The sequence below is a fragment of the Oncorhynchus clarkii genome, chromosome 26 (genome assembly GCF_045791955.1).
Source record: "Oncorhynchus clarkii lewisi isolate Uvic-CL-2024 chromosome 26, UVic_Ocla_1.0, whole genome shotgun sequence".
NCBI lineage: Eukaryota > Metazoa > Chordata > Actinopteri > Salmoniformes > Salmonidae > Oncorhynchus > Oncorhynchus clarkii.
The window spans coordinates 30,900,135-30,927,284 of NC_092172.1; positions in this window are offsets into that span (position 1 = coordinate 30,900,135).

Here is a 27,150-nt window from a genome sequence, read left to right on the forward strand (position 1 = left end):
ATAGTAGAGGAAACACTGTTATAGAATTGGAAACATTGTTATAGTAGAGGAAACACTGTTATAGTAGAGGAAACACTGTTATAGTAGAGGAAACACTGTTATAGTATTGGAAACACTGTTATAGAATTGGAAACATTGTTATAGTAGAGGAAACACTGTTATAGTAGAGGAAACACTGTTATAGTAGAGGAAACATTGTTATAGTAGAGGAAACATTGTTATAGTAGAGGAAACACTGTTATAGTAGAGGAAACACTTATAGAATTGGAAACACTGTTATAGTAGAGGAAACACTGTTATAGTAGAGGAAACATTGTTATAGTAGAGGAAACATTGTTATAGTAGAGGAAACACTGTTATAGAATTGGAAACACTGTTATAGAATTGGAAACATTGTTATAGTAGGGGAAACACTGTTATAGTAGAGGAAACACTGTTATAGAAGTGTAAACATTGTTATAGTAGGGGAAACTGTTTTAGTAGTGTGTGTTTGTCAGTAAATGAAGGCCTCCCCTCTTTTAGTTTTCTGTTGTTTCTGGGTTCTGTTTCTCTGTTCTGGGGTGTTGTTTCTGGGTTCTGGGGTGTTGTTTCTGGGTTCTGGGGTGTTATTTTGGGGTTCTGGGGTGTTGTTTCTGGGTTCTGGGGTGTTGTTTCTGGGTTCTGGGGTGTTGTTTCTGGGTTCTGGGGTGTTATTTTGGGGTTCTGGGGTGTTGTTTCTGGGTTCTGGGGTGTTGTTTCTGGGTTCTGGGGTGTTGTTTTGGGATTCTGGGGTGGTGTTTCTGGGTTCTGGGGTGTTGTTTTGGGATTCTGGGGTGTTGTTTCTGGGTTCTGTGGTGTTGTTTCTGGGTTCTGGGGTGTTGTTTTGGGGTTCTGGGGTGTTGTTTCTGGGTTCTGGGGTGTTGTTTCTGGGTTCTGTGGTGTTGTTTCTGGGTTCTGGGGTGTTGTTTTGGGGTTCTGGGGTGTTGTTTCTGGGTTCTGGGGTGTTGTTTCTGGGTTCTGGGGTGTTGTTTCTGGGTTCTGGGGTGTTGTTTTGGGGTTCTGGGGTGTTGTTTCTGGGTTCTGGGGTGTTGTTTTGGGGTTCTGGGGTGTTGTTTTGGGGTTCTGGGGTGTTGTTTCTGGGTTCTGGGGTGTTGTTTCTGGGTTCTGGGGTGTTATTTTGGGGTTCTGGGGTGTTGTTTCTGGGTTCTGGGGTGTTGTTTCTGGGTTCTGGGGTGTTGTTTCTGGGTTCTGGGGTGTTATTTTGGGGTTCTGGGGTGTTGTTTCTGGGTTCTGGGGTGTTGTTTCTGGGTTCTGGGGTGTTGTTTTGGGATTCTGGGGTGGTGTTTCTGGGTTCTGGGGTGTTGTTTTGGGATTCTGGGGTGTTGTTTCTGGGTTCTGTGGTGTTGTTTCTGGGTTCTGGGGTGTTGTTTTGGGGTTCTGGGGTGTTGTTTCTGGGTTCTGGGGTGTTGTTTCTGGGTTCTGTGGTGTTGTTTCTGGGTTCTGGGGTGTTGTTTTGGGGTTCTGGGGTGTTGTTTCTGGGTTCTGGGGTGTTGTTTCTGGGTTCTGGGGTGTTGTTTCTGGGTTCTGGGGTGTTGTTTTGGGGTTCTGGGGTGTTGTTTCTGGGTTCTGGGGTGTTGTTTTGGGGTTCTGGGGTGTTGTTTTGGGGTTCTGGGGTGTTGTTTCTGGGTTCTGGGGTGTTGTTTTGGGGTTCTGGGGTGTTGTTTCTGGGTTCTGGGGTGTTGTTTTGGGGTTCTGGGGTGTTGTTTCTGGGTTCTGGGGTGATATCTATTGTTGTTGTGTTTCAGTGTGTCTCTATTGTATTGCAGCAGAAGCTGCTTTTTCTTTGTAATTATGACGAGTCAGCAGTGAACCTATTCACACACTGACCATCTGCCAATAGTAAACCTATTCACACACTGACCATCTGCCAATAGTAAACCTATTCACACACTGACCATCTGCCAATAGTAAACCTATTCACACACTGACCATCTGCCAGTAGTAAACCTATTCACACACTGACCATCTGCCAGTAGTAAACCTATTCACACACTGACCATCTGCCAATAGTAAACCTATTCACACACTGACCATCTGCCAGTAGTAAACCTATTCACACACTGACCATCTGTCAGTAGTGAACCTATTCACAGACTGACCATCTGCCAGGAGTAAACCTATTTACACACACTGTCCATCTGCCATAGTGAACCTATTCACACACACTGACCATTTGTGAGGAGTAAACCTATTCACACACTGACCATCTGCCAGGAGTAAACCTATTCACACACTGACTATCTGCCAGTAGTGAACCTATTCACACACTGACCATCTGCCAGTAGTAAACCTATTCACACACACTGACCATATGCCAGTAGTAAACCTATTCACACACACTGACCATCTTCCATAGTGAACCTATTCACACACACTGACCATCTGTCAGTAGTGAACCTATTCACACACTGACCATCTGTCAGTAATGAACCTATTCACACACTGACCACCTGTCAGTAGTGAACCTATGCACACACACTGACCATCTATCAGTAGTGAACCTATTCACACACACTGACCATCTGTCAGTAGTGAACCTATTCACACACACTGACCATCTGTCAGTAGTGAACCTATTCACACACACTGACCATCTATCAGTAGTGAACCTATTCCCACACTGACCATCTGCCATAGTAAACCTATTCACACACACTGACCTTCTGCCAGCAGTAAACCTATTCACACACACTGACCATCTGCCATAGTGAACCTATTCACACACACTGACCATCTGTGAGGAGTAAACATATTCACACACTGACCTTCTGCCAGCAGTAAACCTATTCACACACACTGACCATCTGTCAGTAGTGAACCTATTCACACACACTGACCATCTATCAGTAGTGGACCTATTCCCACACTGACCATCTGCCATAGTAAACCTATTCACACACACTGACCTTCTGCCAGTAGTAAACCTATTCACACACACTGACCATCTGCCATAGTGAACCTATTCACACACACTGACCATCTGTCAGCAGTGAACCTATTCACACATTGACCATCTGTCAGTAGTGAATCTATTCACACACACTGACTATATGTCAGTAGTGAACCTATTCACACACTGACCATCTGTCAGTAGTGAACCTATTCACACACACTGATCGTCTGTCAGTAGTGAACCTATTCACACACTGCCCATCTGTCAGTTGTAAACCTATTCACACACTGACCATCTGGCAGTAGTGAACCTATTCACACACACTGACCTTCTGCTAGTAGTAAACCTATTCACACACACTGACCATCTGTCAGTAGTGAACCTATTCACACACACTGACCATCTGTCAGTAGTGAACCTATTCACACACTGACCCTCTGTCAGTAGTGAACCTATTCACACACACTGACCATCTGCCATAGTGAACCTATTCACACACTGACCACCTGCCATAGTGAACCTATTCACACACACTGACCATCTGTCAGTAGTGAACCTATTCACACACACTGACCATCTGCCATAGTGAACCTATTCACACACTGACCACCTGCCATAGTGAACCTATTCACACACACTGACCATCTGTCAGGAGTAAACCTATTCACACACTGACCATCTGCCAGTAGTCAACCTATTCACACACTGACCATCTGCCGTAGTGAACCTATTCACACACACTGACCATCTGTCAGTAGTGAACCTATTCACACACTGACCATCTGCCAGGAGTAAACCTATTCACACACTGACCATCTGTCAGAAATGCACCTATTCACACTCACTGACCATCTGTCAGTAGTGAACCTATTCACACACTGACCATCTGTCAGTAGTGAACCTATTCACACACACTGACCATCTGTCAGTAGTGAACCTATTCACACACACTGACCATCTGCCATAGTGAACCTATTCACACACTGACCACCTGCCATAGTGAACCTATTCACACACACTGACCATCTGTAATGAGTAAACCTATTCACACACTGACCATCTGCCAGTAGTCAACCTATTCACACACTGACCATCTGCCGTAGTGAACCTATTCACACACACTGACCATCTGTCAGTAGTGAACCTATTCACACACTGACCATCTGCCAGGAGTAAACCTATTCACACACTGACCATCTGTCAGTAATGCACCTATTCACACTCACTGACCATCTGTCAGTAGTGAACCTATTCACACACTGACCATCTGTCGGTAGTGAACCTATTCACACACACTGACCATCTGTCAGTAGTGAACCTATTCACACACACTGACCATCTGTCAGTAGTGAACCTATTCACACACTGACCATCTGTCAGTAGTAAACCTATTCACACACTGACCATCTGCCAGTAGTGGACAGTTGAGTGAAGGCATTCATAAGACTGACTATTTGGATTGCTAAAGGTGGATATGTAGCGAAACAGAGGAAAATAGTTTGAAAGACTGGTGCAGTTTTACAATTTTGGTCTATGGACTCTTCCTGTCTGTAGTTTTTCTTTCTCTCTGTTTATCCATGGTGTTTTCTCTCTCTCTCTCTCTCTCTCTCTCTCTCTCTCTCTCTCTCTCTCTCTGTCTCTGTCTCTGTCTCTGTCTCTGTCTCTGTCTCTGTCTCTGTCTCTGTCTCTGTCTCTGTCTCTGTCTCTGTCTCTGTCTCTCTCTTTGTCTGTCTCTCTCTGTCTCTGTCTCTCTCTCTCTCTTTGTCTGTCTCTCTCTCTCTCTCTGTGTCCCCCCCCCCTCTCTCTCTATCTCTGTCTCTGTCTCTGTCTCTCTCGTTCTCTTTCTGTGGTGTCAGTCTCCCCACCCACGTCTTGCCCAGGTTGCCCAGGGTTTTGTATTCATCCAATGCCAGGGGTCTAGGGTTCCAGCGTGGGTGATGCCCGCTGGCACAGACTGGTGGATACAGCCTCGGAGTTCACTGCCAGAGAGCGAGGAGGGACAGGGAGAGGGAGAGGAGAAGGGGGAGGCAAGAGAGATGTTCACTTCCAGAGTGAGATAGGAAAGAGAAAGGAGGAGAGAGTGAGAGAGAAAAAGAGAAAGAGGGAGAGGGGAGAGTTCTCTCGTTTCCGTTGTGTCAGGATGGAGAAACAGAGATGCATTCAGTCTCCGGCTACATACCCTGATGCCCACTTCCAAATCCAGCCCTAACCACTACTCTCTACCACCTTTACACCTAGCCTAGATTTCCTCCACACTTTTTTATTTTATTTTATTTTATTCTCTGGTCCTGAGGAGCTTTCATCTGCAGAGATGTATCGGAATAAGTAACTGTTTGCACTAAATCTTTTAGGAAATCTGTCTGTGCGCCACATCTCTGAAGATATACGTCATAAACTCATATCAGATCTACATCATATACTCATATCAGATCTACATCAGATCTACTTCAGATCTACATCATATACTCATATCAGATCTACATCAGATCTACTTCAGATCTACGTCATATTCTCATATCAGATCTACATCAGATCTACGTCAGATCTACGTCATATATATTTCTATCTAGTTCAATTTAACGGTCATGTTTTTCCCAAATATATTTATAGCTTATTTGTGTCTGTGTCAGTGGTGAGTGAACACAGTGTATGGTGTCTATTGTCTTGGAGACAATGGGTGTGTTTGTAGCTGGAGGAGAACGGATGCTATTGTCCTGGTTCTATATGAGCAGGTCTGGATTACACCCCACTGAAGGCCCCTATTGTTGGGGGAGAAGAACGGATACAGGGGGTGGGGCTGGTTGGTAGAGGGATACACAGAGGCTGTACATTATCCCCTTAGAAAAAGTTGTTCCAAAAGGGCTATTCAGCTGTCCCCATATGTATAGAGGGTTCTACATGGAACCCAAAACGGTTCTACCTGAAACCAAAAGAGTTCTACCTGAAACCAAAAGAGAGGAGGGCTGGGCCTGTAAGTTGGTAAGGGGAGAGGAGGGAGAGAAGGGCTGGGTCTGTACGTTGGTAAGGGGAGAGGAGGGAGAGGAGGGCTGGGTCTGTACATTGGTAAGGAGAGAGGGGGGAGAGGAGGGCTGGGTCTACGTTGGTAAGGGGAGAGGAGGGAGAGGAGGGCTGGGTCTGTACGTTGGTAAGGGGAGAGGAGGGCTGGGTCTGTATGTTGGTACGGGGAGAGGAGGGAGAGGAAGGCTGGGTCTACGTTGGTAAGGGGAGAGGGGGGAGAGGAGGGCTGGGTCTACGTTGGTAAGGGGAGAGGAGGGCTGGGCCTGTAAGTTGGTAAGGGGAGAGGAGGGCTGGGTCTGTACATTAGTAAGGATGGCTGGGTCTGTATGTTGGTAAGGGGAGAGGAGGGAGAGAAGGAGAGGAGGGAGAGAAGAGCTGGGTCTGGGTCTGTATGTTGGTAAGGAGAGAGGAGGGACAGGAGGGCTGGGTCTGTACGTTGGTAAGGGGAGAGGAGGGAGAGGAGGGCTGGGTCTGTATGTTGGTAAGGGGAGAGGAGGGAGAGAAGGGCTGGGTCTGTACATTGGTAAGGAGAGAGGAGGGAGAGGAGGGCTGGGTCTGTACGTTGGTAAGGAGGGAGGAGGGACAGGAGGGCTGGGTCTGTACATTGGTAAGGAGAGAGGAGGGAGAGGAGGGCTGGGTCTGTACGTTGGTAAGGAGAGAGGAGGGAGAGGAGGGCTGGGTCTGTACGTTGGTAAGGAGAGAGGAGGGAGAGGAGGGCTGGGTCTGTACGTTGGTAAGGAGAGAGGAGGGAGAGGAGGGCTGGGTCTGTACGTTGGTAAGGGGAGAGGAGGGAGAGGAGGGCTGGGTCTGTATGTTGGTAAGGGGAGAGGAGGGAGAGGAGGGCTGGGTCTGTACGTTGGTAAGGGGAGAGGAGGGCTGGGTCTGTACGTTGGTAAGGGGAGAGGGGGGAGAGGAGGGCTGGGTCTGTATGTTGGTAAGGGGAGAGGAGGGCTGGGTCTGTACGTTGGTAAGGGGAGAGGAGGGCTGGGTCTGTACGTTGGTAAGGGGAGAGGAGGGCTGGGTATGTACGTTGGTAAGGGGAGAGGAGGGAGAGGAGGGCTGGGTCTGTATGTTGGTAAGGGGAGAGGAGGGAGAGAAGGGCTGGGTCTGTACATTGGTAAGGAGAGAGGAGGGAGAGGAGGGCTGGGTCTGTACGTTGGTAAGGAGGGAGGAGGGACAGGAGGGCTGGGTCTGTACATTGGTAAGGAGAGAGGAGGGAGAGGAGGGCTGGGTCTGTACGTTGGTAAGGTGAGAGGAGGGAGAGGAGGGCTGGGTCTGTACGTTGGTAAGGAGAGAGGAGGGAGAGGAGGGCTGGGTCTGTACGTTGGTAAGGAGAGAGGAGGGAGAGGAGGGCTGGGTCTGTACGTTGGTAAGGGGAGAGGAGGGAGAGGAGGGCTGGGTCTGTATGTTGGTAAGGGGAGAGGAGGGAGAGGAGGGCTGGGTCTGTACGTTGGTAAGGGGAGAGGAGGGCTGGGTCTGTACGTTGGTAAGGGGAGAGGGGGGAGAGGAGGGCTGGGTCTGTATGTTGGTAAGGGGAGAGGAGGGCTGGGTCTGTACGTTGGTAAGGGGAGAGGAGGGCTGGGTCTGTACGTTGGTAAGGGGAGAGGAGGGCTGGGTATGTACGTTGGTAAGGGGAGAGGAGGGAGAGGAGGGCTGGGTCTGTATGTTGGTAAGGGGAGAGGAGGGAGAGGAGAGCTGGGTCTGTAAGTTGGTAAGGGGAGAGGAGGGAGAGGAGGGCTGGGTCTGTATGTTGGTAAGGGGAGAAGAGGGAGAGGAGGGCTGGGTCTGTACGTTGGTAAGGGTAGAGGAGGGAGAGAAGGGCTGGGTCTGTACGTTGGTAAGGGGAGAGGAGGGAGAGGAGGGCTGGGTCTGTATGTTTGTAAGGGGAGAGGAGGGAGAGGAGGGCTGGGTCTGTCAGTTTGTAAGGAGAGAGGAGGGAGAGAAGGGCTGGGTCTGTACGTTGATAAGGAGAGAGGAGGGAGAGGAGGGCTGGGTCTGTATGTTGGTAAGGGGAGAGGAGGGAGAGAAGGGCTTGGTCTGTACGTTGGTAAGGGGAGAGGAGGGCTGGGTCTGTATGTTGGTAAGGAGAGAGGAGGGACAGGAGGGCTGGGTCTGTACGTTGGTAAGGGGAGAGGAGGGAGAGGAGGGCTGGGTCTGTATGTTTGTAAGGGGAGAGGAGGGAGAGGAGGGCTGGGTCTGTCAGTTGGTAAGGAGAGAGGAGGGAGAGGAGGGCTGGGTCTGTATGTTGGTAAGGGGAGAGGAGGGCTGGGTCTGTACGTTGGTAAGGGGAGAGGAGGGCTGGGTCTGTATGTTGGTAAGGAGAGAGGAGGGAGAGGAGGGCTGGGTCTGTACGTTGGTAAGGGGAGAGGAGGGAGAGGAGGGCTGGGTCTGTACGTTGGTTAGGGGAGAGGAGGGCTGGGTCTGTACGTTGGTAAGGGGAGAGGAGGGCTGGGTCCGTACGTTGGTAAGGGGAGAGGAGGGCTGGGTATGTACGTTGGTTAGGGGAGAGGAGGGAGAGGAGGGCTGGGTCTGTATGTTGGTAAGGGGAGAGGAGGGAGAGAAGGGCTAGGTCTGTACGTTGGTAAGGGGAGAGGAGGGAGAGGAGGGCTGGGTCTGTATGTTGGTAAGGGGAGAGGAGGGAGAGGAGGGCTAGGTCTGTATGTTGGTAAGGGGAGAGGAGGGAGAGAAGGGCTGGGTCTGTACGTTGGTAAGGAGAGAGCAGGGAGAGGAGGGCTGGGTCTGTACGTTGGTAAGGAGAGAGGAGGGAGAGGAGGGGTTACTGGGTTGGTGAGGATGGAAAAAGGACAGTAGAGGTATTGTGCTCTAGAAGTTAGAGGTTGGTAATGTATACGTGGGCTGAGGCTGTAGGTTGGAGAACATTGTAGAACAGTGTATGTGAATACGTAAGCAGAGAGGAGTCTGCCCCCAGGATAGACCCAGATCCTTACAGCAGAGAGAGACCATATTTACTTAACTCAGTTTGTTTGTGTTCATTGTTCTCCTGACCCCACACACACACACACAGACACAGGTTCCAGCATGTATCCTACACACCCAGACAGCTGTGAACACCTAAGTGGAGTATTTGAGACACTAACCCTAGTGATTACCCACAATGCTTAGCGCCTGCTTTAGAGCTCAGCATGTGAGAGCTACAACTAAGCCCTGCGTGGGTCCATGGGAAATACACAAACACACACACACACACACACACACACACACACACACACACACACACACACACACTCCCAGCCCAAAACCTTCATTATTATCACACTCCTGAGCTCACATGAGAAGGAGCCTCACTCCCACAGAATCTGATGGAAGTGGTGATGTTGTGTGTGTTTGTGTGTGTGATCCTGTTATTTACCCTCACGGCTGAGTGACAGTAGCCATTGGCATGGCGATGTGTTGTTTACGTCTCGTTGGGCTGCAACACGATCAAATCCTGATCTAATACATGACCCTGACACAGTGTGAATGTCGAGGGGCTGTACTTAGCCTGATGTTTTTCACCCTCTTCTTTAGTAAGATTAGATATCACTTTCTTACAGTCACATTCACACGTGTTATAGTCAGTCATCTGTCTCTCTGTCTCTCTGTGTTATAGAGTCATCTGTCTCTCTGTGTTATAAAGTCATCTGTCTCTCTGTCTCTCTGTGTTATAGAGTCATCTGTCTCTATGTCTCTCTGTGTTATAGAGTCATCTGTCTCTCTGCCTCTGTGTTATAGAGTCATCTGTCTCTCTGTGTTATAAAGTCATCTGTCTCTCTGTCTCTCTGTGTTATAGAGTCATCTGTCTCTCTGCCTCTCTGTGTTATAGAGTCATCTGTCCCTTTGTCTATCTGTGTTATAGAGTCATCTGTCTCTCTGCCTCTCTGTGTTATAGAGTCATCTGTCCCTTTGTCTATCTGTGTTATAGAGTCATCTGTCTCTCTGCCTCTCTGTGTTATAGAGTCATATGTCCCTTTGTCTTTCTGTGTTATAGAGTCATCTCTCTCTCTCTCTCTCTCTCGCTCTCGCTCTCTCTCTCTCTCTCTCTCTCGCTCTCGCTCTCGCTCTCGCTCTCGCTCTCGCTCTCGCTCTCGCTCTCGCTCTCGCTCTCTCGACCATGTCATATATTAATTTGTTCTGATGTTCTATGGCCTTGATCAGTGAAAGTCTTATTTTCCGCGTGAGTGTGTCTGTATGTGTGTGTAAGTGTGTGTGTGTGTGTCTGGGCTGAAATGGATCTGTCAGATCTAAGAGTAATCATGTGGAACATGGCAGAGACAGAGTGGATTAACAGACTCAGACCAAATATAGCCTGGAATACTGTTGCTTTGGTCAGGACTGTGTGTGTGTGGGTGGGAACTTGTTTGTGTGTTTGTGTGTGTGTGTGTTGTGGCCTTGTGAGACCTTGTGAGACCAGTTCAGGGACAGCCTGCGTCTTGTGATGATGATGAGTATAACATGTCTTATGATGACATGGTTCAGCAGAAACACATACAGTCCCTGTTTTTCCATTTCATGTATTTATGGATATGTCAACTTGTTCAGTTTCAGGTTCATTCATACACAGCTGTTACAAGCAAACATTATGTAAATCTCTGCCTGATTCACATCAAAATGGCTTGAAATGAACACAATAACAAATTAACATTTTGAAGCAATTGTGACCGGGCTCTACTTTACTCTAAACCCTTTAATGGTGACATAACAGTGGATCTATTTAACATGTTGTGACTGGGCTCTACTTTACTCTAAACCCTTTAATGATGACATAACAGTGGATCTATTTAACATGTTGTGACTGGGCTCTACTTTACTCTAAACCCTTTAATGGTGACATAACAGTGGATCTATTTAACATGTTGTGACTGGGCTCTACTTTACTCTCAACCCTTTAATGGTGACATAACAGTGGATCTCTTTAACATGTTGTGACTGGGCTCTACTTTACTCTAAACCCTTTAATGGTGACATAACAGTGGATCTATTTAACATGTTGTGACTGGGCTCTACTTTACTCTCAACCCTTTAATGGTGACATAACAGTGGATCTATTTAACATGTTGTGACTGGGCTCTACTTTACTCTAAACCCTTTAATGGTGACATAACAGTGGATCTATTTAACATGTTGTGACTGGGCTCTACTTTACTCTAAACCCTTTAATGGTGACATAACAGTGGATCTATTTAACATGTTGTGACTGGGCTCTACTTTACTCTAAACCCTTTAATGGTGACATAACAGTGGATCTATTTAACATGTTGTGACTGGGCTCTACTTTACTCTAAACCCTTTAATGATGACATAACAGTGGATCTATTTAACATGTTGTGACTGGGCTCTACTTTACTCTCAACCCTTTAATGGTGACATAACAGTGGATCTATTTAACATGTTGTGACCAGGCTCTACTTTACTCTCAACCCTTTAATGGTGACATAACAGTGGATCTATTTAACATGTTGTGACTGGGCTCTACTTTACTCTAAACCCTTTAATGGTGACATAACAGTGGATCTATTTAACATGTTGTGACTGGGCTCTACTTTACTCTAAACCCTTTAATGGTGACATAACAGTGGATCTATTTAACATGTTGTGACTGGGCTCTACTTTACTCTAAACCCTTTAATGGTGACATAACAGTGGATCTATTTAACATGTTGTGACTGGGCTCTACTTTACTCTCAACCCTTTAATGGTGACATAACAGTGGATCTATTTAACATTTTGTGACTGGGCTCTACTTTACTCTAAACCCTTTAATGGTGACATAACAGTGGATCTATTTAACATGTTGTGACCGGGCTCTACTTTACTCTCAACCCTTTAATGGTGACATAACAGTGGATCTATTTAACATGTTGTGACTGGGCTCTACTTTACTCTCAACCCTTTAATGGTGACATAACAGTGGATCTATTTAACATGTTGTGACTGGGCTCTACTTTACTCTAAACCCTTTAATGGTGACATAACAGTGGATCTATTTAACATGTTGTGACTGGGCTCTACTTTACTCTCAACCCTTTAATGGTGACATAACAGTGGATCTATTTAACATGTTGTGACTGGGCTCTACTTTACTCTAAACCCTTTAATGGTGACATAACAGTGGATCTATTTAACATGTTGTGACTGGGCTCTACTTTACTCTCAACCGTTTAATGGTGACATAACAGTGGATCTATTTAACATGTTGTGACTGGGCTCTACTTTACTCTCAACCCTTTAATGGTGACATAACAGTGGATCTATTTAACATGTTGTGACTGGGCTCTACTTTACTCTCAACCCTTTAATGATGACATAACAGTGGATCTATTTAACATGTTGTGACTGGGCTCTACTTTACTCTAAACCCTTTAATGGTGACATAACAGTGGATCTATTTAACATGTTGTGACTGGGCTCTACTTTACTCTCAACCCTTTAATGATGACATAACAGTGGATCTATTTAACATGTTGTGACTGGGCTCTACTTTACTCTAAACCCTTTAATGGTGACATAACAGTGGATCTATTTAACATGTTGTGACCGGGCTCTACTTTACTCTAAACCCTTTAATGGTGACATAACAGTGGATCTATTTAACATGTTGTGACTGGGCTCTACTTTACTCTAAACCCTTTAATGATGACATAACAGTGGATCTATTTAACATGTTGTGACTGGGCTCTACTTTACTCTAAACCCTTTAATGGTGACATAACAGTGGATCTATTTAACATGTTGTGACCAGGCTCTACTTTACTCTAAACCCTTTAATGGTGACGTAACAGTGGATCTATTTAACATGTTGTGACTGGGCTCTACTTTACTCTCAACCCTTTAATGGTGACATAACAGTGGATCTATTTAACATGTTGTGACCAGGCTCTACTTTACTCTCAACCCTTTAATGATGACATAACAGTGGATCTATTTAACATGTTGTGACTGGGCTCTACTTTACTCTCAACCCTTTAATGGTGACATAACAGTGGATCTATTTAACATGTTGTGACCAGGCTCTACTTTACTCTCAACCCTTTAATGGTGACATAACAGTGGATCTATTTAACATGTTGTGACTGGGCTCTACTTTACTCTAAACCCTTTAATGGTGACATAACAGTGGATCTATTTAACATGTTGTGACTGGGCTCTACTTTACTCTCAACCCTTTAATGGTGACATAACAGTGGATCTATTTAACATGTTGTGACTGGGCTCTACTTTACTCTAAACCCTTTAATGGTGACATAACAGTGGATCTATTTAACATGTTGTGACTGGGCTCTACTTTACTCTAAACCCTTTAATGGTGACATAACAGTGGATCTATTTAACATGTTGTGACCAGGCTCTACTTTACTCTCAACCCTTTAATGATGACATAACAGTGGATCTATTTAACATGTTGTGACTGGGCTCTACTTTACTCTCAACCCTTTAATGGTGACATAACAGTGGATCTATTTAACATGTTGTGACTGGGCTCTACTTTACTCTAAACCCTTTAATGGTGACATAACAGTGGATCTATTTAACATGTTGTGACTGGGCTCTACTTTACTCTAAACCCTTTAATGGTGACATAACAGTGGATCTATTTAACATGTTGTGACTGGGCTCTACTTTACTCTAAACCCTTTAATGGTGACATAACAGTGGATCTATTTAACATGTTGTGACCAGGCTCTACTTTACTCTCAACCCTTTAATGATGACATAACAGTGGATCTATTTAACATGTTGTGACAGGGCTCTACTTTACTCTCAACCCTTTAATGGTGACATAACAGTGGATCTATTTAACATGTTGTGACCAGGCTCTACTTTACTCTCAACCCTTTAATGGTGACATAACAGTGGATCTATTTAACATGTTGTGACTGGGCTCTACTTTACTCTCAACCCTTTAATGGTGACATAACAGTGGATCTATTTAACATGTTGTGACTGGGCTCTACTTTACTCTAAACCCTTTAATGGTGACATAACAGTGGATCTATTTAACATGTTGTGACTGGGCTCTACTTTACTCTAAACCCTTTAATGGTGACATAACAGTGGATCTATTTAACATGTTGTGACCAGGCTCTACTTTACTCTCAACCCTTTAATGATGACATAACAGTGGATCTATTTAACATGTTGTGACTGGGCTCTACTTTACTCTCAACCCTTTAATGGTGACATAACAGTGGATCTATTTAACATGTTGTGACCAGGCTCTACTTTACTCTCAACCCTTTAATGGTGACATAACAGTGGATCTATTTAACATGTTGTGACTGGGCTCTACTTTACTCTCAACCCTTTAATGGTGACATAACAGTGGATCTATTTAACATGTTGTGACTGGGCTCTACTTTACTCTAAACCCTTTAATGGTGACATAACAGTGGATCTATTTAACATGTTGTGACTGGGCTCTACTTTACTCTCAACCCTTTAATGGTGACATAACAGTGGATCTATTTAACATGTTGTGACTGGGCTCTACTTTACTCTCAACCCTTTAATGGTGACATAACAGTGGATCTATTTAACATGTTGTGACTGGGCTCTACTTTACTCTAAACCCTTTAATGGTGACATAACAGTGGATCTATTTAACATGTTGTGACTGGGCTCTACTTTACTCTCAACCCTTTAATGGTGACATAACAGTGGATCTATTTAACATGTTGTGACTGGGCTCTACTTTACTCTAAACCCTTTAATGGTAACAGTGGATCTATTTAACATGTTGTGACTGGGCTCTACTTTACTCTAAACCCTTTAATGGTGACATAACAGTGGATCTATTTAACATGTTGTGACTGGGCTCTACTTTACTCTCAACCCTTTAATGATGACATAACAGTGGATCTATTTAACATGTTGTGACTGGGCTCTACTTTACTCTCAACCCTTTAATGGTGACATAACAGTGGATCTATTTAACATGTTGTGACTGGGCTCTACTTTACTCTAAACCCTTTAATGATGACATAACAGTGGATCTATTTAACATGTTGTGACTGGGCTCTACTTTACTCTCAACCCTTTAATGGTGACATAACAGTGGATCTATTTAACATGTTGTGACTGGGCTCTACTTTACTCTAAACCCTTTAATGGTGACATAACAGTGGATCTATTTAACATGTTGTGACTGGGCTCTACTTTACTCTAAACCCTTTAATGGTGACATAACAGTGGATCTATTTAACATGTTGTGACTGGGCTCTACTTTACTCTAAACCCTTTAATGGTGACATAACAGTGGATCTATTTAACATGTTGTGACTGGGCTCTACTTTACTCTCAACCCTTTAATGGTGACATAACAGTGGATCTATTTAACATGTTGTGACTGGGCTCTACTTTACTCTAAACCCTTTAATGGTGACATAACAGTGGATCTATTTAACATGTTGTGACTGGGCTCTACTTTACTCTAAACCCTTTAATGATGACATAACAGTGGATCTATTTAACATGTTGTGACTGGGCTCTACTTTACTCTCAACCCTTTAATGATGACATAACAGTGGATCTATTTAACATGTTGTGACTGGGCTCTACTTTACTCTCAACCCTTTAATGGTGACATAACAGTGGATCTATTTAACATGTTGTGACTGGGCTCTACTTTACTCTCAACCCTTTAATGGTGACATAACAGTGGATCTATTTAACATGTTGTGACTGGGCTCTACTTTACTCTCAACCCTTTAATGGTGACATAACAGTGGATCTATTTAACATGTTGTGACTGGGCTCTACTTTACTCTCAACCCTTTAATGATGACATAACAGTGGATCCATTTAACATTTTGCATAACAATTAGCAGTTAGCATGAAAGATACTATAACAGTTAGCAAAACATTAGCGTAACTTCTCCTTATGACCCAGTGAGAGGAGATAAGAGCAGAACAATGTTTATGTACTTCACTAATCCATCTAATCAACAAGTTAACATCACATTTACACTTGTTTACATTATACGTGTTTATTTAGATCCTTGATTAAAAATGGTCAGAGATGATTGACTATCATCATTATTAATGATGAATTTGTTTGGATATTATCTCTGGATTAATTATAGTTGTAAATATTTGTTTATTTGATTTGGTCCTTGACAAGAGCATGTCGGTCTGCACATCCGTGACTGTGTAAACACTAGAATTAATTACAAGTCTATTGAAAGCCCCATTTGATCTACTGGAACATGATTGGTGTTGTCATTGAGGTTTCTTTGATTAGTTCTATGAGTCATAGTTCATTGTATGTCTATATATTTCTATCTCTGGTGAAACTCACGATCAAGCCCTCAGTATACCCCATCTCTCTATCTCTCTGTCTCTCTCTCTGTCTCTCTCTCTGTCTCTCTCTCTCTCTGTCTCTCTCTCTCTCTCGCTCTCGCTCTCGCTCTCGCTCTCGCTCTCTCTCTCAGACATGTTCTAATTAACACAGGTACAGAGTTTTCCAGCCGAGAGGAGTAGATTAGACAGATCAGGGTAGAAGAGGAGAATAGACAGATCAGGGTAGAGGAGGAGAATAGACAGATCAGGGTAGAAGAGGAGAATAGACAGATCAGGGTAGTAGAGGAGAATAGACAGATCAGGGTAGAGGAGGAGAATAGACAGATCAGGGTAGAGGAGGAGAATAGACAGATCAGGGTAGTAGAGGAGAATAGACAGATCAGGGTAGAGGAGGAGAATAGACAGATCAGGGTAGAGGAGGAGAATAGACAGATCAGGGTAGAGGAGGAGAATAGACAGATCAGGGTAGGAGAGGAGAATAGACAGATCAGGGTAGGAGAGGAGAATAGACAGATCAGGGTAGGAGATAAGAATAGACAGATCAGGGTAGAAAAGGAGAATAGACAGATCAGGGTAGAGTAGATTAGACAGATCAGGGTAGAGGAGGAGAATAGACAGATCAGGGTAGAGGAGGAGAATAGACAGATCAGGGTAGGAGAGGAGAATAGACAGATCAGGGTAGGAGATAAGAATAGACAGATCAGGGTAGAGAAGGAGAATAGACAGATCAGGGTAGAGAAGGAGAATAGACAGATCAGGGTAGAGGAGGAGAATAGACAGATCAGGGTAGGAGATAAGAATAGACAGATCAGGGTAGAGAAGGAGAATAGACAGATCAGGGTAGAGGATGAGAATAGACAGATCATGGTAGAGGAGGAGAATAGACAGATCAGGGTAGAGGAGGAGAATAGACAGATCAGGGTAGAAGAGGAGAATAGACAGATCAGGGTAGAGGAGGAGAATAGACAGATCAGGGTAGAGGAGGAGAATAGACAGATCAGGGTAGAGGAGGAGAATAGACAGATCAGGGTAGAAGAGGAGAATAGACAGATCAGGGTAGTAGAGGAGAATAGACAGATCAGGGTAGGAGATAAGAATAGACAGATCAGGGTAGAGAAGGAGAATAGACAGATCAGGGTAGAGGAGGAGAATAGAGAGATCAGGGTAGGAGATAAGAATAGACAGATCAGGGTAGAGGAGGAGAATAGACAGATCAGGGTAGAGGAGGAGAATAGACAGATCAGGGTAGGAGATAAGAATAGACAGATCAGGGTAGAGGAGGAGAATAGACAGATCAGGGTAGTAGAGGAGAATAGACAGATCAGGGTAGAGGAGGAGAATATATAGATCAGGGTAGAGGAGGAGAATAGACAGATCAGGGTAGAGGAGGAGAATAGAGAGATCAGGGTAGGAGAGAAGAATAGACAGATCAGGGTAGAGAAGGAGAATAGACAGATCAGGGTAGAGGAGGAGAATAGACAGATCAGGGTAGGAGATAAGAATAGACAGATCAGGGTAGAGGAGGAGAATAGACAGATCAGGGTAGTAGAGGAGAATAGACAGATCAGGGTAGATGAGGAGAATAGACAGATCAGGGTAGTAGAGGAGAATAGACAGATCAGGGTAGGAGAGGAGAATAGACAGATCAGGGTAGACGAGGAGAATAGACAGATCAGGGTAGAGGAGGAGAATAGACAGATCAAGGTAGAGGAGGAGAATAGACAGATCAGGGTAGAGGAGGAGAATAGACAGATCAGGGTAGAGGAGGAGAATAGACAGATCATGGTAGAGGAGAATAGATAGATCAGGGTAGAAGAGGAGAATAGACAGATCAGGGTAGAGGAGGAGAATAGACAGATCAGGGTAGAGGAGGAGAATAGACAGATCAAGGTAGAGGAGGAGAATAGACAGATCAGGGTAGAGGAGGAGAATAGACAGATCAGGGTAGAGGAGGAGAATAGACAGATCATGGTAGAGGAGAATAGATAGATCAGGGTAGAAGAGGAGAATAGACAGATCAGGGTAGAGGAGGAGAATAGACAGATCAGGGTAGAGGAGGAGAATAGATAGATCAGGGTAGAGGAGGAGAATAGACAGATCAGGGTAGAGGAGGAGAATAGATAGATCAGGGTAGAGGAGGAGAATAGATAGATCAGGGTAGAGGAGAATAGACAGATCAGGGTAGAGAAGGAGAATAGACAGATCAGGGTAGAGGAGGAGAATAGACAGATCATGGTAGAGGAGGAGAATAGACAGATCAGGGTAGAGAAGGAGAATAGACAGATCAGGGTAGAGGAGGAGAATAGACAGATCAGGGTAGAGGAGAATAGACAGATCAGGGTAGAGGAGGAGAATAGACAGATCAGGGTAGAGGAGAATAGACAGATCAGGGTAGAGGAGAATAGATAGATCAGGGTAGAGAAGTAGATTTTTTAATTTATTTTGTTAATTTCACCTTTATTTAACCAGGTAGGCAAGTTGAGAACAAGTTCTCATTTACAATTGCGACCTGGCCAAGATAAAGCAAAGCAGTTCGACACATACAACGACACATGGAGTAAAACAAACATACAGTCAATAATACAGTATAAACAAGTCTATATATGATGTGAGCAAATGAGGTGAGAAGGGAGGTAAAGGCAAAAAAAGGCCATGGTGGCAAAGTAAATACAATATAGCAAGTAAAACACTGGAATGGTAGATTTGCAATGGAAGAATGTGCAAAGTAGAAATAAAAATAATGGGGTGCAAAGGAGCAAAATAAACGAATAAATAAATACATTAGGGAAAGAGGTAGTTGTTTGGGCTAAATTATAGGTGGGCTATGTACAGGTGCAGTAATCTGTGAGCTGCTCTGACAGTTGGTGCTTAAAGCTAGTGAGGGAGATAAGTGTTTCCAGTTTCAGAGATTTTTGTAGTTCATTCCAGTCATTGGCAGCAGAGAACTGGAAAGAGACGCGGCCAAAGAAAGAATTGGTTTTGGGGGTGACTAGCGAGATATACCTGCTGGAGCATGTGCTACAGGTGGGTGATGCTATGGTGACCAGCGAGCTGAGATAAGGGGGGACTTTACCTAGCAGGGTCTTGTAGATGACATGGAGCCAGTGGGTTTGGCGACGAGTATGAAGCGAGGGCCAGCCAACGAGAATATACAGGTCGCAATGGTGGGTAGTATATGGGGCTTTGGTGACAAAACGGATTGCACTGTGATAGACTGCACAGATTAGACAGATCAGGGTAAAAGAGGAGAATAGACAGATCAGGGTAGAGGAGGAGAATAGACAGATCAGGGTAGAGGAGGAGAATAGACAGATCAGGGTAAAAGAGGAGAATAGACAGATCAGGGTAGAGGAGGAGAATAGACAGATCAGGGTAAAAGAGGAGAATAGACAGATCAGGGTAGAGGAGGAGAATAGACAGATCAGGGTAGAGGAGGAGAATAGACAGATCAGGGTAAAAGAGGAGAATAGACAGATCAGGGTAGAGGAGGAGAATAGACAGATCAGGGTAGGAGATAAGAATAGACAGATCAGGGTAGAGGAGAATAGACAGATCAGGGTAGAGGAGAATAGACAGATCAGGGTAGAGGAGGAGAATAGACAGATCAGGGTAGAGGAGGAGAATAGACAGATCAGGGTAGAGGAGGATAGACAGATCAGGGTAAAAGAGGAGAATAGACAGATCAGGGTAGAGGAGGAGAATAGACAGATCAGGGTAGAAGAGGAGAATAGACAGATCAGGGTAGAAGAGGAGAATAGAGAGATCAGGGTAGGAGAGGAGAATAGACAGATCAGGGTAGAGGAGGAGAATAGACAGATCAGGGTAGAGGAGGAGAATAGACAGATCAGGGTAAAAGAGGAGAATAGACAGATCAGGGTAAAAGAGGAGAATAGACAGATCAGGGTAAAAGAGGAGAATAGACAGATCAGGGTAAAAGAGGAGAATAGACAGATCAGGGTAAAAGAGGAGAATAGACAGATCAGGGTAGAAGAGGAGAATAGACAGATCAGGGTAAAAGAGGAGAATAGACAGATCAGGGTAGAGGAGGAGAATAGACAGATCAGGGTAGTAGAGGAGGAGAATAGACAGATCAGGGTAGAGGAGAATAGACAGATCAGGGTAGTAGAGGAGAATAGACAGATCAGGTTAGAAGAGGAGAATAGACAGATCAGGGTAGAGGAGGAGAATAGACAGATCAGGGTAGGAGAGGAGAATAGACAGATCAGGGTAGAGGAGGAGAATAGACAGATCAGGGTAAAAGAGGAGAATAGACAGATCAGGGTAGAGGAGGAGAATAGACAGATCAGGGTAGAGGAGGAGAATAGACAGATCAGGGTAGGAGATAAGAATAGACAGATCAGGGTAGAGGAGAATAGAAAGATCAGGGTAGAGGAGGAGAATAGACAGATCAGGGTAGAGGAGGAGAATAGACAGATCAGGGTAGGAGATAAGAATAGACAGATCAGGGTAGAGGAGGAGAATAGACAGATCAGGGTAGGAGATAAGAATAGACAGATCAGGGTAGAGGAGAATAGACAGATCAGGGTAAAAGAGGAGAATAGACAGATCAGGGTAGAGGAGGAGAATAGACAGATCAGGGTAAAAGAGGAGAATAGACAGATCAGGGTAAAAGAGGAGAATAGACAGATCAGGGTAGAAGAGGAGAATAGACAGATCAGGGTAAAAGAGGAGAATAGACAGATCAGGGTAGAGGAGGAGAATAGACAGATCAGGGTAGTAGAGGAGGAGAATAGACAGATCAGGGTAGAGGAGAATAGACAGATCAGGGTAGTAGAGGAGAATAGACAGATCAGGTTAGAAGAGGAGAATAGACAGATCAGGGTAGAGGAGGAGAATAGACAGATCAGGGTAGGAGAGGAGAATAGACAGATCAGGGTAGAGGAGGAGAATAGACAGATCAGGGTAAAAGAGGAGAATAGACAGATCAGGGTAGAGGAGGAGAATAGACAGATCAGGGTAGAGGAGGAGAATAGACAGATCAGGGTAGGAGATAAGAATAGACAGATCAGGGTAGAGGAGAATAGAAAGATCAGGGTAGAGGGGGAGAATAGACAGATCAGGGTAGAGGAGGAGAATAGACAGATCAGGGTAGGAGATAAGAATAGACAGATCAGGGTAGAGGAGGAGAATAGACAGATCAGGGTAGGAGATAAGAATAGACAGATCAGGGTAGAGGAGAATAGACAGATCAGGGTAAAAGAGGAGAATAGACAGATCAGGGTAGAGGAGGAGAATAGACAGATCAGGGTAAAAGAGGAGAATAGACAGATCAGGGTAAAAGAGGAGAATAGACAGATCAGGGTAGAAGAGGAGAATAGACAGATCAGGGTAAAAGAGGAGAATAGACAGATCAGGGTAGTAGAGGAGAATAGACAGATCAGGGTAAAAGAGGAGAATAGACAGATCAGGGTAGAGGAGGAGAATAGACAGATCAGGGTAGAGGAGGAGAATAGACAGATCAGGGTAAAAGAGGAGAATAGACAGATCAGGGTAGAGGAGGAGAATATACAGATCAGGGTAGGAGATAAGAATAGACAGATCAGGGTAGAGGAGAATAGACAGATCAGGGTAGAGGAGGAGAATAGACAGATCAGGGTAGGAGATAAGAATAGACAGATCAGGGTAGAGGAGGAGAATAGACAGATCAGGGTAGAAGAGGAGAATAGACAGATCAGGGTAGAGGAGAATAGACAGATCAGGGCAGAGGAGGAGAATAGACAGATCAGGGTAGAGGAGGAGAATAGACAGATCAGGGGAAAGGAGGAGAATATATAGATCAGGGTAGAGGAGGAGAATAGACAGATCAGGGTAGAGGAGGAGAATAGAGAGATCAGGGTAGGAGATAAGAATAGACAGATCAGGGTAGAGGAGGATAATAGACAGATCAGGGTAGAGGAGGAGAATAGACAGATCAGGGTAGGAGATAAGAATAGACAGATCAGGGTAGAGGAGGAGAATAGACAGATCAGGGTAGTAGAGGAGAATAGACAGATCAGGGTAGAGGAGGAGAATAGACAGATCAGGGTAGTAGAGGAGAATAGACAGATCAGGGTAGGAGAGGAGAATAGACAGATCAGGGTAGACGAGGAGAATAGACAGATCAGGGTAGAGGAGGAGAATAGACAGATCAAGGTAGAGGAGGAGAATAGACAGATCAGGGTAGAGGAGGAGAATAGACAGATCAGGGTAGAGGAGGAGAATAGACAGATCATGGTAGAGGAGAATAGATAGATCAGGGTAGAAGAGGAGAATAGACAGATCAGGGTAGAGGAGGAGAATAGATAGATCAGGGTAGAGGAGGAGAATAGATAGATCAGGGTAGAGGAGGAGAATAGACAGATCAGGGTAGAGGAGGAGAATAGATAGATCAGGGTAGAGGAGGAGAATAGATAGATCAGGGTAGAGGAGGAGAATAGATAGATCAGTGTAGAGGAGGAGAATAGACAGATCAGGGTAGAGGAGGAGAATAGATAGATCAGGGTAGAGGAGGAGAATAGATAGATCAGGGTAGAGGAGGAGAATAGATAGATCAGGGTAGAGGAGGAGAATAGATAGATCAGGGTAGAGGAGGAGAATAGATAGATCAGGGTAGAGGAGGAGAATAGACAGATCAGGGTAGAGAAGGAGAATAGACAGATCAGGGTAGAGGAGGAGAATAGACAGATCAGGGTAGAGAAGGAGAATAGACAGATCAGGGTAGAGGAGGAGAATAGACAGATCAGGGTAGAAGAGGAGAATAGACAGATCAGGGTAGAGGAGAATAGATAGATCAGGGTAGAGGAGGAGAATAGACAGATCAGGGTAGAGGAGAATAGACAGATCAGGGTAGAGGAGAATAGATAGATCAGGGTAGAGGAGGAGAATAGACAGATCAGGGTAGAGAAGTAGATTTTTTAATTTATTTTGTTAATTTCACCTTTATTTAACCAGGTAGGCAAGTTGAGAACAAGTTCTCATTTACAATTGCGACCTGGCCAAGATAAAGCAAAGCAGTTCGACACATACAACGACACATGGAGTAAAACAAACATACAGTCAATAATACAGTATAAACAAGTCTATATATGATGTGAGCAAATGAGGTGAGAAGGGAGGTAAAGGCAAAAAAAGGCCATGGTGGCAAAGTAAATACAATATAGCAAGTAAAACACTGGAATGGTAGATTTGCAATGGAAGAATGTGCAAAGTAGAAATAAAAATAATGGGGTGCAAAGGAGCAAAATAAACAAATAAATAAATACATTAGGGAAAGAGGTAGTTGTTTGGGCTAAATTATAGGTGGGCTATGTACAGGTGCAGTAATCTGTGAGCTGCTCTGACAGTTGGTGCTTAAAGCTAGTGAGGGAGATAAGTGTTTCCAGTTTCAGAGATTTTTGTAGTTCATTCCAGTCATTGGCAGCAGAGAACTGGAAAGAGACGCGGCCAAAGAAAGAATTGGTTTTGGGGGTGACTAGCGAGATATACCTGCTGGAGCATGTGCTACAGGTGGGAGATGCTATGGTGACCAGCGAGCTGAGATAAGGGGGGACTTTACCTAGCAGGGTCTTGTAGATGACATGGAGCCAGTGGGTTTGGCGACGAGTATGAAGCGAGGGCCAGCCAACGAGAATATACAGGTCGCAATGGTGGGTAGTATATGGGGCTTTGGTGACAAAACGGATTGCACTGTGATAGACTGCACAGATTAGACAGATCAGGGTAAAAGAGGAGAATAGACAGATCAGGGTAGAGGAGGAGAATAGACAGATCAGGGTAGAGGAGGAGAATAGACAGATCAGGGTAAAAGAGGAGAATAGACAGATCAGGGTAGAGGAGGAGAATAGACAGATCAGGGTAAAAGAGGAGAATAGACAGATCAGGGTAGAGGAGGAGAATAGACAGATCAGGGTAGAGGAGGAGAATAGACAGATCAGGGTAAAAGAGGAGAATAGACAGATCAGGGTAAAAGAGGAGAATAGACAGATCAGGGTAGAGGAGGAGAATAGACAGATCAGGGTAGGAGATAAGAACAGACAGATCAGGGTAGAGGAGAATAGACAGATCAGGGTAGAGGAGAATAGACAGATCAGGGTAGAGGAGGAGAATAGACAGATCAGGGTAGAGGAGGAGAATAGACAGATCAGGGTAGAAGAGGAGAATAGACAGATCAGGGTAGAAGAGGAGAATAGAGAGATCAGGGTAGGAGAGGAGAATAGACAGATCAGGGTAGAGGAGGAGAATAGACAGATCAGGGTAGAGGAGGAGAATAGATAGATCAGGGTAAAAGAGGAGAATAGACAGATCAGGGTAAAAGAGGAGAATAGACAGATCAGGGTAAAAGAGGAGAATAGACAGATCAGGGTAGAGGAGGAGAATAGACAGATCAGGGTAGTAGAGGAGGAGAATAGACAGATCAGGGTAGAGGAGAATAGACAGATCAGGGTAGTAGAGGAGAATAGACAGATCAGGTTAGAAGAGGAGAATAGACAGATCAGGGTAGAGGAGGAGAATAGACAGATCAGGGTAGGAGAGGAGAATAGACAGATCAGGGTAGAGGAGGAGAATAGACAGATCAGGGTAAAAGAGGAGAATAGACAGATCAGGGTAGAGGAGGAGAATAGACAGATCAGGGTAGAGGAGGAGAATAGACAGATCAGGGTAAAAGAGGAGAATAGACAGATCAGGGTAGAGGAGGAGAATAAACAGATCAGGGTAGAGGAGGAGAATAGACAGATCAGGGTAGTAGAGGAGGAGAATAGACAGATCAGGGTAGAGGAGAATAGACAGATCAGGGTAGTAGAGGAGAATAGACAGATCAGGTTAGAAGAGGAGAATAGACAGATCAGGGTAGAGGAAGAGAATAGACAGATCAGGGTAGGAGAGGAGAATAGACAGATCAGGCTAGAGGAGGAGAATAGACAGATCAGGGTAGAGGAGGAGAATAGACAGATCAGGGTAAAAGAGGAGAATAGACAGATCAGGGTAGAGGAGGAGAATATACAGATCAGGGTAGGAGATAAGAATAGACAGATCAGGGTAGAGGAGAATAGACAGATCAGGGCAGAGGAGGAGAATAGACAGATCAGGGTAGGAGATAAGAATAGACAGATCAGGTTAGAGGAGGAGAATAGACAGATCAGGGTAGAAGAGGAGAATAGACAGATCAGGGTAGAGGAGAATAGACAGATCAGGGTAGAGGAGGAGAATAGACAGATCAGGGTAGAGGAGGATAGACAGATCAGGGTAAAAGAGGAGAATAGACAGATCAGGGTAGAGGAGGAGAATAGACAGATCAGGGTAGAAGAGGAGAATAGACAGATCAGGGTAGAAGAGGAGAATAGATAGATCAGGGTAGAGGAGGAGAATAGACAGATCAGGGTAGAGGAGGAGAATAGACAGATCAGGGTAGAGGAGGAGAATAGACCGATCAGGGTAAAAGAGGAGAATAGACAGATCAGGGTAAAAGAGGAGAATAGACAGATCAGGGTAGAAGAGGAGAATAGACAGATCAGGGTAAAAGAGGAGAATAGACAGATCAGGGTAGAGGAGGAGAATAGACAGATCAGGGTAGTAGAGGAGGAGAATAGACAGATCAGGGTAGAGGAGAATAGACAGATCAGGGTAGTAGAGGAGAATAGACAGATCAGGTTAGAAGAGGAGAATAGACAGATCAGGGTAGAGGAGGAGAATAGACAGATCAGGGTAGGAGAGGAGAATAGACAGATCAGGGTAAAAGAGGAGAATAGACAGATCAGGGTAAAAGAGGAGAATAGACAGATCAGGGTAGAGGAGGAGAATAGACAGATCAGGGTAAAAGAGGAGGAGAATAGACAGATCAGGGTAGAGGAGGAGAATAGACAGATCAGGGTAGAGGAGGAGAATAGACAGATCTGGGTAGAGGAGGAGAATAGACAGATCTGGACGAGGAGGAGAATAGACAGATCAGGGTAGAGAAGGAGAATAGACAGATCAGGGTAGAAGAGGAGAATAGACAGATCGGGGTAGTAGAGGAGAATAGACAGATCAGGGTAAAGGAGGAGAATAGACAGATCAGGGTAGAGGAGGAGAATAGACAGCTCAGGGTTGAGAAGGAGAATAGACAGATCAGGGTAGAGGAGGATAATAGACAGATCAGGGTAGTAGAGGAGAATAGACAGATCAGGTTAGAAGAGGAGAATAGACAGATCAGGGTAGAGGAGGAGAATAGACAGATCAGGGTAGGAGAGGAGAATAGACAGATCAGGGTAGAGGAGGAGAATAGACAGATCAGGGTAAAAGAGGAGAATAGACAGATCAGGGTAGAGGAGGAGAATAGACAGATCAGGGTAGAGGAGGAGAATAGACAGATCAGGGTAGAGGAGGAGAATAGACAGATCAGGGTAGAGGAGGAGAATAGACAGATCAGGGTAAAAGAGGAGAATAGACAGATCAGGGTAGAGGAGGAGAATAAACAGATCAGGGTAGAGGAGGAGAATAGACAGATCAGGGTAGTAGAGGAGGAGAATAGACAGATCAGGGTAGAGGAGAATAGACAGATCAGGGTAGTAGAGGAGAATAGACAGATCAGGTTAGAAGAGGAGAATAGACAGATCAGGGTAGAGGAAGAGAATAGACAGATCAGGGTAGGAGAGGAGAATAGACAGATCAGGCTAGAGGAGGAGAATAGACAGATCAGGGTAGAGGAGGAGAATAGACAGATCAGGGTAAAAGAGGAGAATAGACAGATCAGGGTAGAGGAGGAGAATATACAGATCAGGGTAGGAGATAAGAATAGACAGATCAGGGTAGAGGAGAATAGACAGATCAGGGCAGAGGAGGAGAATAGACAGATCAGGGTAGGAGATAAGAATAGACAGATCAGGTTAGAGGAGGAGAATAGACAGATCAGGGTAGAAGAGGAGAAT